The following is an 18313-nucleotide window of genomic DNA, read 5'->3' on the forward strand; positions in this document are numbered from 1 at the left end:
ATTTGTTTGCAGAAATCTCACTAATCCACAGTTGTAGGCAACCTCAAAGTGCTAAATAATAATAATAATAATAATAATAATAATAGTATTTTCCCGCCTCTCCCTGCGGATTGAGGCAGGATTGCATCAACAAATTAACACAGTACAGATATAAAATACAATCAATAAAACCATCTTAAGCGCCTTCTTAAAGGCATTTGAGATGGATCTCTTCTGGTAGGCTGTTCCATAGTTTGAGGGCTGCAGCCATAAATGATCTATGGGAAGTTGACATTAACCTGGGCTTATGGTATTCTAATAAATTCTTCCCAGATGTTCTGAGAGTGCGGGGCGGATTGTGTAGGGAGAAGTGTTCCTTCAAGTAACTCAGGCCCAAGCCATGAAGGGCTTAAAGGTAATAACCAACACTTTGTACTGCACCCGGAAGCTATTCAGCAGCCAGTGAAGAGATTTTAACACAGGTGTTATATGGCCAGACCTCAGTGTTCTGGTGACCAATCTGGCTACTGTGTTTTGAACCAATTGAAGCTTCCGAACTTGTAGAGCACCATGTAGAGCGCATTACAGAAATCTAGACGAGAAATTACCAGTGCATGTACCACTGCTTCAATCTCCTTTTGGTCCAGGTAGGGACGCAGTTGGCGTATCAACCGAAGTTGGTACCAAAAGATTTACCTACATAAAGGCACTTCAAGTCTCACAAAACAAGGTCCTTTTGTAAGATCTCAGGCCACTTGCATGATTTCCAATGAAAAGCTTTGTCATCCTAGAAGTCTTTTTCCCAAGTGAAAAGCATTTCTTTCTGCCATTTCCATTATGGAAATTAAATGACATTTTTGCAATTCTACAAACAAGTTCCCAGGCAGAACAAATGAACAAACACAGCCAATCCCAAAAACTTTCAAACACCTTTGCATTAATGTCTGAGAACACATCTGCAATTTAGCATTTCCTTTTTAAGCCTGAAAACATTTTAGAGGCATCATCACATTTCCAGCTATGGTTCTTTTTTCTTTTTCTTTTTCTTCTTTTCCCCTGCACTGAACTGTTAATTGTCTAAATGTGAACACAAAATCCTGCTGGCAGTTTGCCTTTGGGCAACGTGTAGCTTGTGCTTTTAACTGCAAAAATCTCTAGCCAGTGTCTCTGTTTTGGCCCAAGAGAGGGCATTTATTACTGGCTTGATTTTCTAATGGGTATACTATAAAACTATGTGGCTGCCAACAATTGCCCCCTTAAGGCCATGTCACTAGGAATAATACCATCATTTTCCGTGCTTCTTAAAAAGAAATAAAACATCTCCAGCTTAGCTGTTTACTGTTCATATTTATGCAGAGAGCTATGATTCTACCTTCCCCAAAGGGACTAATGGGATTAGCATCCTACACAAATAATTTTCATCATTATCATGGATCATCTGTGTATCATTTTAGTCATTGTAAAAAAATACAATTCAATGTATAGCTAAATTCACCAAAAACCACAATATCCAAGCTTCAGAATCTGTGGTGGTGGTGGTGGTGGTGGTGGGCTTGCCTATTAACTCTAGTATCCCCAGCCAGCAATGAACACTCAATGTGGCCAAGCTAGCTGGGGAATCCTGAGAATTTTACTATTATTATTGTTGCTGTTGTTGCTAAGCTCTGCTTGTTTCATCAGCACATTTACTTGAGATGAAAGGTGCTGGCCATTAGGGCTGTGCAACAATTCAGAACCTGTGATGTTATGTCAAATATGTAGATGTCATTGCAAAAGGTGCTTACAAATCCTTAAGATCAAGTTGCCAGCAAGACTGACAAAAGGTCCGTCTAGTTTCCTAATGACAGCTGGCAGCACTAGATGTTACTGAGTCAATGCTCACGTCAATGTTGGCAGCTCTGGTGCCTGATTATCTGTGGACAGATGGTAGCAGAGTAGTGGCCATACCCAAGTACAATGAGACAAGGAAAATAAAATCTTTTCAAAGCTTTCAGCTGGACTTTGCAGAGGTACTTGTTTTATGAGAGAGACTGGTGGATGAAGAACAACTAGTTCTGGAAAATGATCACATTTTAAACACCATTGAAATCTGGATTTCTTCTGATGATGACTGTCATTAGAATTTTAAATGAAGGTTGAAGATGGGGATTGCAGAGCAATTTGGAAAGAACACTAACAAATGTATCACTGTGTCTGTAACTAAGTAAGAGGGTTGAGAGAGCAGATAGGATGAGAAACTTAGGCAGCATTTATAATGAAGAATTCATGCAGTTTGACAGTCCTTTAACTACCATGGCTCAATGGTGTGGACTTCTGGGATTTGTAATTTTGTGAAATATTTAGCCTTCACTGTCAAAGAGCTTTGGTGCCACAACAAGCTATACATCACAGGATTCCATAAGGTGAAGCCATAACAGTTAAAGCGATGTCAAAAGGCATTAATTCTGCAATGTGGCAGCAGCCTTAGAACCCAAATGGAAGTACAACTACCTGGAAGTGACTCTGCACAACAGTTCAGGGACAGAGCAGGAAGGACAGAGAGAGCTAGGAATTGAATGCAATTTTTTTTAAAGTCGTTTGGTTTTTATAACCCCTTCTTGAGTCTTAGCAGTAACTAACACCCCCTAAAGCAACTAAATCCTCTTCCTGTGGATCCTTTGCTCCTTGTCATCTTCTTCAGCTGTGTACTATTACCAAGAAAAGAGAAGATGTTTTCCACTTTGAGCCAGTTACACAATAAATGAAAGGTTACCTAGCAAGACAATGCATTTTGCTGCTTAAGGTGAAGACCAAGATGGAAACCCCTCTCTTTTCCATTTACAAAAGGTAACTGGACTGTCAGTTTAATTTTTTCCCCAGCAATGGCAGTGGGATATCATTTTCCACGGCACTGTAAATTAGCAGAGCTTGGAATGGTACTTTTTATTACAAAGGAACTGGTTAATTGACTCATTACTCTGATCATGACTTGTCACTGTTAAAGCAGTCTAGAAAGATAACACAATGAGATACAACGTATTTACTGCCACTATAACTGTTGTGCCTTTCCACAGTGTAGCATAATGCTTCCTGATGCCTCCAAGAGGCCAGTTCAGATATTTTATCTTGGAAATTCTGAAACAATGCAAAAGACATTGTAGATCAATCCTTCCTGACTGGAGCATGAGACAGCCATCAGTGTGGTCTTCTGCCTACTCCTTCAATGAATGTACTACGTTATAAGGCTGAGTTAGTACACACCCAATAATGAGTAACAAGCAAACAAGCCATTCCCATTCTATTGAAAATTAGTGAATTATAGCCATGGCTTTACAGGCCAAAAAGTAACCATTCTGGCTTGCTACTACTGAGAGGGTTCTGTAACTTCTCTCCCACAGCTCTTCCTTTGGTTGGCCTTGCCCCCCCCCCCCCTTCTCCTCCTTTTGTTCTCTCCCCATTCTCTCTTTTCCAAGTCTTGGCATATATAATAATAACAATAACAAGCAAGCTTTGGCATTAATGTTTGGTAGTATGTAAGAGTTAATATGTTTATCCAAAAATATATGCTCGGCTATAAAGGTTCTGCTCCCTGTTTTGGTCTTGGGCACAGTTGGTAGAGTTATTCCCCTGTGTCCTTTGCATGCAAATAAAGCCATCTTGGATTGTGGACCTCACTTGCTTGTTTCTCCTTATTGTTACCTGTGGACCTTAACACCACAAATATGACTATTACATGCCACGTAGCACCATAACTATGTTATAACTAACTATGTTATGGATTTAGGCCAGACCCCTGAACACTTACTGGTAGCAGCTAAAGTGATTGACAGCAGTTTTGTGCCTGATCCAGGCAAACATACAGTAAATGAAAAACCCAAGCTCTTACTGAAAGTAGGAACAATTCTGTGGCAAGAGCTAGCTTGTTCCTTCTCTCTCCAGCCAGAAAGTTCATTAATCAGACAAATGATAAATAAATCATCGAAGATGTACAGCCAAATTTAACACAAGTAGTTCCACCGGTTCAGAATTACTTTGGGGAAAATCCTCTTGGGCTCAGTAGGATTTATTTCTGAGTAAACAGGGTTTGTGTTGTGGATGCTGGCCAGAAACCCAGCAACCATTTTAAAAATAAATGGGCAAGGGGACAGTGTTCAGAGTGTACCTGAACTGCTGCTCCCCCTGACTTATTACACACATGTTTTACATTGATACAGTACATAGAGGCAGATTAATTAAATTCACGTCTACAAAGTACTAAAATTTAATTAAGATGCCTCTAATCTGCCATTAATTAAATTTATGTCTATAAAGTACTGAAAGTCAGCATGGCATAGTGGTTTAAGTGTTGGATTGATGCTTTGAGTGTTGGACTGATGCTTCAATAGAATGGGAAAGTTCAATTCCTCGCTCAGCCATGTAAACCCACTGGGTGACTTTGGGCAAGTCACACTCTCTCAGCCTCAGGAAGGCAGTGACAAACCTCCTCTGAACAAATCTTTCCAAGAAAACCCTATGATAAGTTCACCTTAGGGTTGCCATATGTCGGAAACAACTTGAAGGCACACAACAACAACAATTCTGGAGACCATGATTTCATTCCCAGCTCGTTCATGGAAACCCACTGGGCTGAGAATGTGTGCCTTGGGTGAGGCACGCATTCTCAGCCACAGAAAGCCCTGTGATAGGGTTGCCATAAATTGGAAATGACTTGAAGGCACACAACAGCACAACATATTGTGAAGGTTTTTTTCCCATCTCTTCAGATTTGAATTTACTTGTCAGCAAACATGCTTAGGGAGGAGATTTTTGGCTTCAACTAACTGAACCTTTCCAACAGATATAAAAAGGAAGAAGGGGTTAAACAGGAATGTAGCAGCACTTTTAAAACTGTTTTTTTTAAAAAAAAAAAATTAGCATGAGCTTTTATTGATATCACTCCAGTTCTTCAGATGCAGTGTGGAGTGATATTAAAGCCTCGGGGTATAATATACAGTTGTGAGCGTGGGATAGAATGTAATAGAATCCAGAAAGATATAAACCATGACTAACACAGCTATTTCTTTGGAAAATGTTCCTATAGGAAGAGAGATACAAAGTCCATAAAGTCCAGAGTTTTGTTCTGGTGAGGAAAGTGGGCACAAGTTACACTCAAAACAGACTGTCTTGTGAGCATTGGCTACACAGCAAAGAAGCTTCATATTATAAGCACAATGGTGCAGAGGTCTGTCTCTTGTGAGCATGGCTGGTGCCTACAGTTCATGTTCTCAGTTCTACAGATCCAGGCAACTGAAGCAAGTAGTACATAAAGCCCTCCTCAAGTCTTGCAAGAAGAGGGCCTCTCTTGAGAATTCCAGACTCCAGTGAAATCTTGGGGGAAAATCTTGTAGGGGTCTGGAACTCTTTCAACAAGCCTTCCTTTGTGATTTTTGAGGTAGCCTTTATAGCCAGATTTGAGCTAGCCTGGCAACAGAGATGATCGTTCTATATTGCCACTTGAAAACTTTAGCAATCCTATCTGAGGGGCCTGATTTTTCCCATCAAGGCTCAACTTGCTCATGGCAGCCTTGGGCAGGAGAGGGCAACTATGCCAGGGTGAAAGCCAGTTTTCACTGCCTTTGACATCCAGATGACCAATTCTGCACTCAAAACTGAAAGTGGAAGTTACATGATGTCACTTCTCTTTTTGTCCTGTACTGATGTTCAGCCACCTTTTCATCTTTTGTACCTGAACTATGTATGGCTGTTAGAAAAAACTGCCAATCCTAGCTACCCCTCCCTATCCATTGAAGCCTGAACCTTGTCTTAGCAGCTATGGCTGTCTTGCTATGATGGGGCTTCCCTCAGTTCCATCTATAGATGCCAACAGGACTGACATTTTAATTCCCCCTCCCTTATGTGAGAGCAGAAATTTACTTTACAGGATGTAGGGCAGGTTGTATGGCATATCTCTTTGCTCCAAGCTAGAAGAATGACTGAGTGGTTTAGGAGGGATAGCTGGGCATTGGCCTCCCTCTGCAAATGATAGGATTGATCCTGGCTATTGACTAGGAAGACTACTAAGGCCTCATTCACACTGGTGGCATTGCTCTGGAACGAACTGGTCAAATTCGGGGGGCTCCCACCCGAATCTCTCTGGAAGCAAGTGCTGACTACCAATTGGGCATTTTAACATGAATGCCCTCTTGGAGAATTTGGGTTTAAGGTGAAGGTGCCTGGCTGTCAATCAAAGTTAGTTCCGTGATGGTCATAGGTGACGTTTCCAGCACTGATAGGAGCATCAGAAGTGTGCTTTCCACCCCTCCCTTTCTTTTAAAGGACCAGGCACCACTTGTCAAATTTAAAAACCTCTGGGGTGTGTGTGTGTTGTGGGCATTTGGGTCAGTGTTGTAGATTAGGATCTGCCCTTGGCCCCATTTTCAACCCCCAAATGAAAGCTAGTGCCATCTCTGTAGCCTGTATCCTACTCCCTTGGCACCCCAGAATGCCTCATACACAGGTAATACTTGGCACCCCAGAATGCCTCATACACAGGTAACAACAACAACAACAACAACAACAACAACATTAATTCCTCACCTCGGAATGCCAGAAAAGGATGCATTTTTTTTTTTTTTGGCTTTCCCTAGGCTACTCCTGAATTCCTTAGAGACAGTAGCAAAAGCTGTATCAATTTGCCAATTTGCCTAATTGGAAAGAGAAGCATTACATTCGATTTCTATTCATTCGCTTTGCAGCAGTCATTCCAAAGGAAAAAATAGGCTACCCCTGAAGACAGTAGCAACAGCTGTATCAATTTGCCAAGTTGCAACATTACATTCGAATTCTAATGGGCCATTCATTCTCATTGTAGCAGTCATTCCAAAGGAAAAAATATGCTCATTTTTCGCCAAAAATAATTTTAAAAAATAAAGAATATGAATATGAATATGAATATAGATAGCAGAGGCTTCCCTTGCTGTAGTGCCCTGACTTGCCCTGAATTGACCCTTTCTCCTGCTCACGATCTATCTATATATATCTATATATCTTTACCTACAAACATACACATTTTTTGCCAAAAATAATTTAAAAAAAATAAAATCCAAAGGAAAAAGGTCCCTGATGGATAGCAGAAGCTTGGCCTTTTCTGCCCCCCCCCCCCCGCCCGACCTGCCCTGAATTGACCCCATCAGTCACCCCCTTTTTGTCTCCTGTCACCCTTTGCATACAGCGATTCCCCTTTTTTCGGCTCTTTCCTCCTCCTCCTCCCCCCCTCCCTTCTGATGAGGGGAGGGAATGCTCTGACCTCTGCCCACCCCCTGACCCTAATCCCTCCCTGAATTTGCCCCAAACATGATCGAGGGCAAGTTCATATTTCGCGGAACCGGGTCTTTTGAGAAAAGACGGATTTTAGCCCGATTCTGGATACCCCGGGGTAAGGGGCATTTCCTTGTGCAAGCCTCAACATGGATTGTGACAGAATCGGGCCCAATATGAACTTCACGTGGAAGAATCGGTTTGAAAACCGATTTTTTTTGTAGTCTGAATGGCCCCTAAGAAGTAGTCTAGGAGTCTCTCTTGGGATGTGACTCTCTTTAGCATATGCACTCTATATACTAAGTATGTACACTGCATTATTTCATAACTGGGAAAGATGCCTTGATTTTGGCTCAGTGTTATAAAACACTTTTAACTATTAAAACCAGTTGGTACAGCAATGGAATCTGTGTCCTAAGGCCTAATGTTTATACTGCTGTAGTGGAACCTGTTGCTATCTGTCACTGTCACATTAGAGACAGAGCAATGCATTCCAAACCATGAGAAATCCTTTTTTCCAATTATTATATCAACATTTTCAGTGGAAAGTATCCATTATAAAGAGTGGGACAGAATGTTTGCCGTCCAATTAAAAAGATTGTATGTACAGCGCTGTGTAAATTTACAGCGCTTTATAAATAAAGGTTAATAATAATAATAATAATAATAATAATAATAATAATAATACATGGCCTACATGAATGGGTATTTTAGCCAACCTTGGTCCTGTGATGAGAGAAAGGTGGTATATAAACAAAACAAAATAAAATAAAGGATTAATAATAATAATAAATAAATAATAAAATTTAATTATATTTCCCACCTCTCCCTGCAGATCGAGTCAGGATTACAACAGATAAAATCGAACAATACAGTTACAAAATATCAATAAAAGCACACAAAAATACATGCACAGTCATTAAAATAGCCAAATCATCTTCTGTTTCTGTACTATTGATTCTTTAAGATCAGTTATAGAAGATCAGATGGGTAGGCCCACTGGAAGAGATCCATCTTAAGTGCCTTGTTGAAGGTATCTAAAGTGGTGATAAGACAGATCTCTTCCAGTAAGTTGTTCCAAAGTGTGGGGGCCGCAGCTGTGAACGCTTTATGAGAAGTTGTGATTAGGCTGGTCTTTGTATATTCCAATATTTTCTTCCCCGGTGTTCTGAGAGTGCGGGGCGGATTGTGTAGGGAGAGGCGTTCCCTTAAGTAACTCGGGTCCAAGCCATGTAGGGCTTTAAAGGTAATGACCAACACTTTGTATTAGGCCTGAAAGCTGATCGGCAGCCAGTGTAATGATTTTAATATTGGAGTAATATGGTCAGATCTAGATGTACCAGTGACCAACCTGGCTGCAGCGTTTTGGATCAACTGAAGCTTCCGAACTTGGTACAAAGGTAGCCACATGTAGACCGCATTGCAGAAATCTAAATGAGAGGTTACCAGTGCGTGTACCACTGTTTCAAGGTCCCCCTGGGCCAGTTAGGGGCGCAGTTGGCATATCAACTGAAGTACCACCGCCTCCACCTGAGATGACAACTGGTGTGATGAGTCGAGGAGCACTCCCAAACTGTGAACTTCGTCCTTTAGGGGGAGAGTGACCCCATCCAGGACTGGTTGACAAATCTCCATCCCTGGACCAGGGGTCCTTATCACAAGCACCTCTGTTTTTTCTGGATTCAACCTGAGTTTGTTTTCCCTCATCCAGACCATTACCAACTCTATAATCCCTTAAGTTTAGCTATACCCCTTTTAGATTGGTCAGGAATAAAGTTTTGGCTTCCATGTTGTTCTTCCCTCTGGCCTTTTACTTTAAGAAACAGCTTGCACTGAATACAGACTGTTCTGTTGGTTTCTTCTGCTATTTGTTTTCTGCCTTTTTAATAAAGAAATAATTGTTTTTGTTGCAAAATCAGCTTGTCTTTATACCTTATTCTCACTTAGAGTAACTCAGGTTAATTGTCTGTTTTTTAAAATCTTTGGCCTGCAAGTATTAGTGCCTGGAAGAGGTCCCTCCTCAGTGAAACTCCATTTCATTTTAACAGATCCTCAAGTTTTAGTTAGCTTGGGAATGGAATGGATGGGGGTCTTGCAATTGTTACAGGTCTGAAGTGTTCCAGTTGTCTTGGATGCTAGTCATACCTGTCTTCCTTCCTTCAAAGCAAAATGCATCATGTTCCATATCAGAGGTTTTCCCTAGCAACAGAATATTGATCTCCTTAGACTATTTTAAACTGCTATCTTAAATATCAGACTTTTGGGAAATGTACGTATTGAAATCATATGCCCATGTCCAGCAAAACATCATCTCACTAGCTAGTAATATGTGCTATTTATTACGTGTGTCAAGTCACTTATCAGCTTATGGTGACCCAGTGAATATCACAGGGTTTTCTTAGGCAAGGAATAATCAGGAAAGAAAGTGCCTGATTATTATATAATGAAAATTACTTACATTAAAATGAGTTGAAAATTAAATAATGAAAATGCCATTTTCATTATATAATTAAATAATGCTTTGCACCAATGGTGTTTCATATTATCATTTCTATCTGTAAGCAGATAAATTTGAAGGAAATTTTCACCAGATTTCTCTAATGATGTACAGTTTTTATCTTTCCTTCTCTGCAAACACTACAAATGGTCACTCTGGTTTTATATCCTGTACATTGCCTTGACATGGAATCACTGTAGAGTTTGATGGGGGAAATGGTAAATTTCAGCAAAATAAGTTCTTATTTGCCTTTTTCTTTTTAATTGATTTCTTTTCAATCAGATTGACTTAGAATGGTTGTTGAGAAATTACCATGCGCACAACACTACAGCATATTGGAAGAGCAGAGTTTCAGAATAATAAAGGACTGGAACAAAAAAAGGATCTTTTCCACTATGAAAAAGATACAGCAGCAATATACTGTTGTAAGCTATCCGTGTTGTAGGGTATGTTGGGATGAACTAATTTAAGCATCAGAGTATAAAGAGGTACCCCCTTTTTTGCAGACATTGTTTGGCCATTGGTGTCCTAATGTGTCTATGCGCCTTCAAGCTGGCTGTTGACTTATAGCAACCCCATGAATAGGTTTTCATAGGCAAGGAATACTCAGAGGTGGTTTGCAAGTTCATTCTTCTGAAATAGTGCCTACAACACCCTACACCTGGTAATCGTTGGCGGTCTCCTATCCAAATAGTGAGCAGGGATGGCTTTGTTTAGCTTCCAAAATCAGATGGGATCTGGTGCCTCCTTCTATATCAATATTGAATCTATGAATCCAGTAGGGTGTGGTCAGCAAAGCATGTTGGCACTAAAGAAAATAGCTAGCAAATGCAGCCATGTTCTTCCTGACATGTTCAGTGAACATGCTGTATGTGTGTTGTATGAATATTTGGGACCATCTGACAAATGTTATGTCACATGAAAAAGCATGTGACAAATAGCGAAGGATTAGAAAAAAATCTACCAGCACATGGAAGACTGATAAAAAATAAATGTCTACTATTTCTGTGACACAAAATCCAAGGGGAGAACAAAAGTCATTAAAACTGTCACCTTCACTAAAATGACTAAGCTGTGTTGAAGTACTAGGTTGTCATGTCATCCATTCAACTCTAACTTGTCACAAAGACAGAGGGGTTTTTTTTGCTGCATGCTCCCCCCTTTTTAATTTCCCACTCAGTTCCATTTGATATGTTTTGATGAAAATACTCTTTAGAGCTATCACTCAAATCAGTGCTTTTGATCTTTTCAATTTTTTTATTTGCCTGCTTCATTTCTCTCTGTCTTGCATTCAGTTGAGCTTTCTTCAAGAGCTTCTGAGATACTGGAATTTGATTCAGGCACTGTGTATGAGATTGTCCTATATATCCAATAGTGAAAAGAGAAATAAAATAAAAAGCAAACACACAACACTGTACAAACACAGCTTTTCAAGGGCACAATATTTGGGTAAACAAGAGCTTCCTGGATTTTCTATTATTTGGTACCATTTTTTGTACCACATTCTCTCTCTTTACCTCTCCTTATCCTCTACTTACTTGTCATTCTTTATATTCTTTAGATTTGAATACCTCCAGATCTTCTGCCTGTGCACTGAAGCATCTACCTCTTCTTTACTTCATACTGCATCAAAGGCCACTGTAGATGGGGAAGGACTATTTCTTGGTGCAATATATTATTTGCTTTCAGAAGGTCCCAGGTTGATCTTCAAAAAGAGATAAGAAAGTCATGCCTGAAATCCTGGCAAACTGCTGATCCGATTCTGTGTAAGGCCCCTGCCAACTTCCTGAGTTTGCTTATCCTACTTTCTGGATAGAATCATACCCTGCATTTATTTTGCCCTATAATATCTTTATTTTTTTGTGGATGTGAAATGACTAGGATAAAATGCTATTCACCCTACTTATTTCCATGTTTTTGTCAAACCTTCTTCCTTCAGACAATCTTTTCCACATCAGTTTGCTAACTGAAAAAGCCTTACCTGTCTGTCTTGGAATTTGCAAGGTGGTACAGAGGATTCACCAGCCTAAGTAGTCCTGTCTGATCGTGGAAGTTAAGCAGGGTCAGCCCTGGTTACTACTTGGATCAGAGACCACTAATCAATGCTAGGTGGTGTAGGCTATATTTTAGAGGAAGAAACAGAAAAAAAAATCACCTCTGAATCCGAGTATTCCTTGCTTAAGGAAACTATTATGAAAAATTCATGGGGTGGCCATAAGTTGACAGGCAACCTGAATGCAGATACACATACAGACAGAGAGCTCTGAGGTATATCCTGAGGTGCACTGGCCAGGCTGTTTAGACCTTGTTGTCATGTGCTTTCAAACAGTTGCTGATTTATAACAACCTTTAGGCGAACCTGTTGTGGGTTTTTGTTGGCAAGATTTGTTCAGATGGGGTTTGTCTTTGCCCTGCTCTGAAGGTGAGAGAGCATGATTTGCCCAAGGTCATCCAGTGGGTTTTCATGGTTGAGTGGGGATTCAAACCCTGGTCTCCAAAGTCCTAGTCCAACACTCAAACCAATTTAGCATGCTGGCTCTTCTTTTTGGCCTTGCTATTATTATAATGAGTGATATTTTTGTACCATCCTGTTGTCATGGCTCCTCAGCTCTGGAGCAATATTTTGCAGTCACCCACCCCCCAATTTCTCAATATTTCCATATTTCAAGGAAAAATCCAGTTGCCCCCACTCCACCCCCATGCATTGTGAGGAGGTGGGGGGCCAGGCCAAGGGAAAGAAAGGCAGTGATGTTCTTCCTCCCTGCAAAGAATGTATTAGCATACATGATAGGCTATGTAAAAGTTATGTTTATGAGAAACATGTAATATAAATAGCAAGAATTAAATAATTAGTGGATTTTTGTTTGTTTGTTTGTTTTTGAGTTTGCTTTGATGTTGGATCTGGTATTTCATTTTTAGATTCCAAGCACAAACGTTTGTCCATACTACAAGTTTAGGAAAGAGTGGGGATGGGGTACTCATTCCACAGTGGCTGCTCACATACTGTGATACATCTTTGTACCAAATGTACTGAGGGAGCTGGGCAGAATGTAGATGTGAGTCTGCTGGTACATGAGCAGTACAGTTTCAAGGATTTTTCAAGGATTTTTCAAGGATTTCTCTTTTTCCCAGCTGTTTATTAATAGCAGCAACAAAATCTCAAATTATATTATTGAAATGTAGAAAGTTTGGAGAAAAACCAGAAGTTTTGTGAAAGGACAGCAAACACTCATACTGTCATGATTTGGTAGGGACAGTCCAAGTTAACTCTCTCAGTTAATTTCTGGAGCTCACCATAAATTCCTGGGCTTGGTAACCTTTCCTTCTAATTTGTATCAGGCTCTGACTAGTGGATTTCAGTGTTGTAATAAAAATACAAAATAGATGCCCAAGTCTGAAGTTTTCCTATCCCTGACCCGAAACAATCCTAATATGTGAAATTGAAGGCTTTCACGGCTGGCATCCATAGTTTTTTTGTGGGTTTTTAAGGCTATATGGCCATGTTCTAGAAGAGTTTAGTCCTGATGTTTCGCCGGTATTTGTGGCTGACATCTTCAGATAATGCTTCAGAGAATCCCAATATGTTTTGAAAGCTTCTGACCTATTATGCTTTCTATTAGTTTGGGGAATTTCTGAGGAACGAAAGGATCTTTTGGAACACACTTTGAGGACTTGAAAAAGCTATTAAAATGCAGTTTTACAGAGACAACAAGTTCATTAACAATGGTGTGGGAATGGGGAATCCAAGTATAGTGGTTTTAGTTATGACAGTACTTCCCAGTAACCAACCATTTCTGTTGCTTGAATAGAATGACTCATGTCACCCTATCTGCATGGAGATGGAAGGACTGATATTTGCAGGGTTTTCCATGATAGTGTAAACTGGAACATTTTAAAAGCAAAATTAGCTTAGGCCCAGTCCAGACAGGCGCGATAGGGCTCCCTTGTCACATGCGAGGGACAGTGCTTCTAGATGCCCATTGCACATGACGAGGGTGTCAAAATGGCGGCGCCCTGTACAGATGGGCGCTGCCATCATTACGTGATGGATGCTTAATGTCCGCACATTGTGGCGCCATTGTGATGTCGTGAGTGCGCCATTCGTGCACTGCAGCATCATAATGGTGCTGCAAGAAGAACCCGCTTTTTGCGGGTTCTTTCTGGTCCGCAGGGAAGTCTCGCAGTCTGGAGGCTGTGGCTTCCCTGCAGCCCAAAGCTGGGTGCCGGAAAACTGTCCTTTTTCGATGGTCTGTCCCACGCCTATATATGGTTCAATGTGAAGTCGAAGGCTTTCACGGCCAGAATCCATAGTTTTTTGTGGGTTTTTCGAGCTATGAGGCCATGTTCTAGAAGAGTTTTTTTCCTGATTTTTCACCATCAGCTGTTGCTGGCATCTTCAGAAAAGCTCTAAAAACAAAAAACCATTAACATGGTTCCTTGTAACAATGCTTTTACCTGCAATCACACCAAGATCTATTCAGTATAATACTAATTTGCTATCCATGGACTGCAGTTTTTGACTGAAGTGAAACAAAGGTTCAAAGAGATATTATGGAAAAGATAAATGAATGTGACCTCATGACTGCCAAGTATGAAATACATAAAAATGAAATGAAATATCAAAGGATATAATATGCTTTCATTATCTTTAGAACAGTTTTCATGAAAAATGCATTATTTCCAAGTAGAAGTGCACTATGCAAATTCTTTGCATTTTCAATTCAGCATTAAATTAAGATTATGGTAGCACTAAATACACCACACAGCATTTCCAAAAAATGAAAAAAAGGCAGAATAAATTATCCATCTATAGGTTCCATTTGAATTTTGAATCTATATGTATATAGATATATTCAATAGTACTAGATCTGACATATATTTTATGAAACCGTTCTGAATGCTATTGATTTGAGCATATATGATCAGACTAAACCTGATAGTTTTGTAATTGTATTAAAAATAAATGTTTGAAATGTATTATGTAAGGAAGTTGCTGATACTCCCAGAAACCTTCAGTCAGCTGCTCCAGTTCCCAGAATCATCAATGGACATGTTAGATGGGGATTAGGGGGATAGCAGTCCAAAAGCATAACCCTTCTAAACTCTGACATGGATTACAGAAATGTGTGCATTTGTTTCAGAGAATGGAAAACTGTTAAGAATGAGACTTCCGACCATAAATTTTTGTACCATTTTAAAAACCGAGTTTGTCAGAGTTTAGAAGGGTTATGCTTTTGGACTGCTATCCCCCTATATTTTGTTGGAGGTAATTAGACTGTAAGTTGTACCTACCCCCCCCCCCCCCCGAATGTCCTAACCACTTAACCTAATGGCACTGCTGCTTCTGCCTTAGGTGGTGGCAAAATGCTTGTACTAAATAAAGGGCAAAAAGAATAAAAAGTATTATAAGATGCCAAAGAGAGCCAACATGGTACTATGGCTTGAGTATTGGACTATGACTCTGGAGACTAGGGTTCGAATCTGAACATGTACAAAAGGAACATCATATTTCACAAATATACCACATTGCTAGCAGAGGTTTTTAATTTAGAAAATCAGTCCCATCAGTTTATCGGTTTACTACCAATATTGTTCTCGCTGTTCCACTACTTTTTTAGGTTCATTTGGTGGGAAGAAAGGGAAGGGCCTTCAAAATCAAGTCATGCCAGACTAATTTTATCTCTTTTTTTCTATAGAGATGATGGTGGTGGTGGTGATGATGATGATGATGATGATGATGATGATGATGATGATAGGCATTTACAAACCAGGAAAGGAACCAAACTCTCTTTTCAGCAGGGTCAAAGTATTTCCAAATATATTGGTTTCAGATGATTGCTGCACTCTATGATTGACCACTACATACAGTTTAACTGGAGAAAATGGATGCCTATAAATGGTTCTAGTGCCTCTGAAGTTTGCCAAATATCAAAATTTTGGCACTTGGGAAAGAACATAAGCAGATAATAAAGTAAACCTAGGGAGTTGTTTCAGTAGTTTCTGGTGAATTTTTCTGTTGAGTTTGGCATAGGGATCAACACTTCTGGGAGGTATGGAGGACAATCCATCACAGTACCAGTATGGTGTAGTGGTTAGAGGTTGGACCAAGGGTGCATCTACACTGTACAATTAATACCTTTAAGTGATGTAGTTCCATCCTGTGGAATCCTGAAATCTGTAGTTTGACAAGGTCTTTAGCCTTCTCTGCCAAAGAGTTCTGTTGCCTCACAAAATGACAAGTCCCAGGATTCTGTAGGATGGAGCCATGGAAAAATAGTGCCAAACTGCATTATTTTTATGATGTACCTGCACCCTGAAACTTGGAGGATATGGATTCTAATCTTCCTGAATCATTCACCTCACTGGGTGACCTTAGTCCAGTCACTCTTTTACCATGACCAGTTTTACAGGGTTGTCTGAGGATTAAAATGGGAATGCGCACACTGAAGTAAGGGTAGAATATTTGTGCAACTAATGAAAATAAAATAGAGATGCAAGTTGTTCAAAAACTTTAGAGAGAGGTTTGAAAGTTACTTTGAGGAAAAATTAATATAATAACCTGCTAAAGCCATTTATAACAGCAGTAGCTGATGAGATTCTGGATTCCAGAACTTTTTCCTACCACTGCTTAGGTATGGACAGTTTTGACCCATGGTTATATTCATTATCTGAAAAGTAGCTTTCCAAATTTTACTAGCATCTGCAAGAACCTGGAGCAGGCTGTGTGTTTTTATTTTGGATCTGTTAGTGATCCAAATCCTTGCTACAGAAAAGGCTTGTGTCAGGTGATTGAAAAATGTAGCAGAGTCAAGCAAATTCATTCAGTAAATTCCATGCTTTTTCATGCCTCAGCAGAAATCAAAAGCATTTGGCTTTCAGGCAGTGCTGCACAGCTGGGAAAAGAAAAACAATTTACTTAGAAGGGCCATTCACTTTTTTAAAATGAGTATTTCATTATGATTTTGATTGGCATCCTTTTCCTTATCTGACTGACAATCACTTCCTCTGATGCAGTGAAAGTACCTTTTATTAAAAGCAACCTTACAAGCTCTCATTTTGCAGAGCTTGGCATCATTACTTTTTAAACTATAACTTCCAGACTCCCCCAGCCAACATGCCTACTGCTGTAGTCCAAAACAGTAACTTTTCTAGCTTATTTATCTTCCCATGATATTGCCCATAGAGGTAACTGAATCTAGAGTGCTTCTTTATGGTGGGACACTGGCATAAAAACATCCAGATAGACCTAGGTTTATGTGGTTTTTATCCTGGATCAGAACTGAAAATATATCTTGATGTTAACGTTTACTCCTGAGGCTTGCATTGAAGGCTGATCTAGAGAGCTGGGATTGAAAATCTAAAATCAAGCAGCTATGTATGTGAACAAGCAGCACTTAGGAGTCTCTTAGCAAAATTGTTGATTGTGTTCTCAGTGTGCAGAGCACAGCCATTCACTTTGCCTGTCTGTTGGACTGAGATGCTAAAGCAAGCACCTAACAGCAGATGCTTTTGAATCAGATATCCAGAAAATGAAAATCAAAGTTTCATGTACCCCTCACTTTGGATGTGTATGTGTTTATATTTGAGGTTTGTAGTCTTCTGGATCTCTTAGATTACATCTTTCATCAGAATCCATCAGCATGGCCATTGGTGGTAGTTGTGTTCTAATCCATCTGGACCATGTCAGATTTGGGAAACCTGGTGTGCATACTAACACCCTTCCCAGTAAAGCCTGGTGTCAGGCATTATGTTCATATGCCATGATTTTAAGTCACGATGTCAAAAGCACGCAGCCTGGGCCCATTTAAATACTTTAGGTTCACCTTCTCATACTTTAATGCACACCAGTTTCTAGGGGTGTCAACTGATGCGCCTGTGTTTTCAATAGCAGTCTTGCCTGCAGAAGTCAGCAGGCAGTGCTTCTGATGGAAGGGAGGGGGGGAAATCTTATAACCTTTTCATTGCTACAGATTAAAGACACTTCTATAGCTGATGATTTCAATGCTGTTGACACTAAAGGCATTTATGAAGATATTGTGGATACTGGTAGCCCACAAGGAGATGATGTGCCCCTCCCTGCTGTTAGGACCAGAGGAGCGTGGCAGTTACAGTTGTCCCTCCATATTCGCTAGGGTTAAGGGAACAAGTCCCCCGTGAATATGGAAAAACCCCAAATAACAAAAACACCATGTTTTTACTTGAAGGACACCTCTCTAGGAATCTCTAGGTCCTCCAGTGCAACTCTGTGGTCAATGTCCAACATACACTGACCATAGAATGGCACTGGAGTAGCTACAAATGGTCTTTCAGTGCAACTTTTAGTTAAAGTTGACCATAAAGTTGCACTGGAGGACCTAGACAGTCCTAGAGAGAACATATTAATGAAATCCGTGAATAATCAAATCTGCAAATATCAAAGCTGCAAATATGGAGGGATGACTGTACATATAAATGAGACAAAAAGAGGAAGATAAAGCCCAATTTTATTACTCAGGCTGCTGTTAAATTACACAAATAATGCAGTTTGATGCCCCTTTAACAGTCATGGCACCACCATATGGA

Source organism: Sceloporus occidentalis, unplaced genomic scaffold (genome assembly GCF_023333645.1).
Source record: "Sceloporus occidentalis isolate IW3139 unplaced genomic scaffold, rSceOcc1.0.p SCAF_1, whole genome shotgun sequence".
Classification (NCBI taxonomy): Eukaryota; Metazoa; Chordata; class Lepidosauria; order Squamata; family Phrynosomatidae; genus Sceloporus; species Sceloporus occidentalis.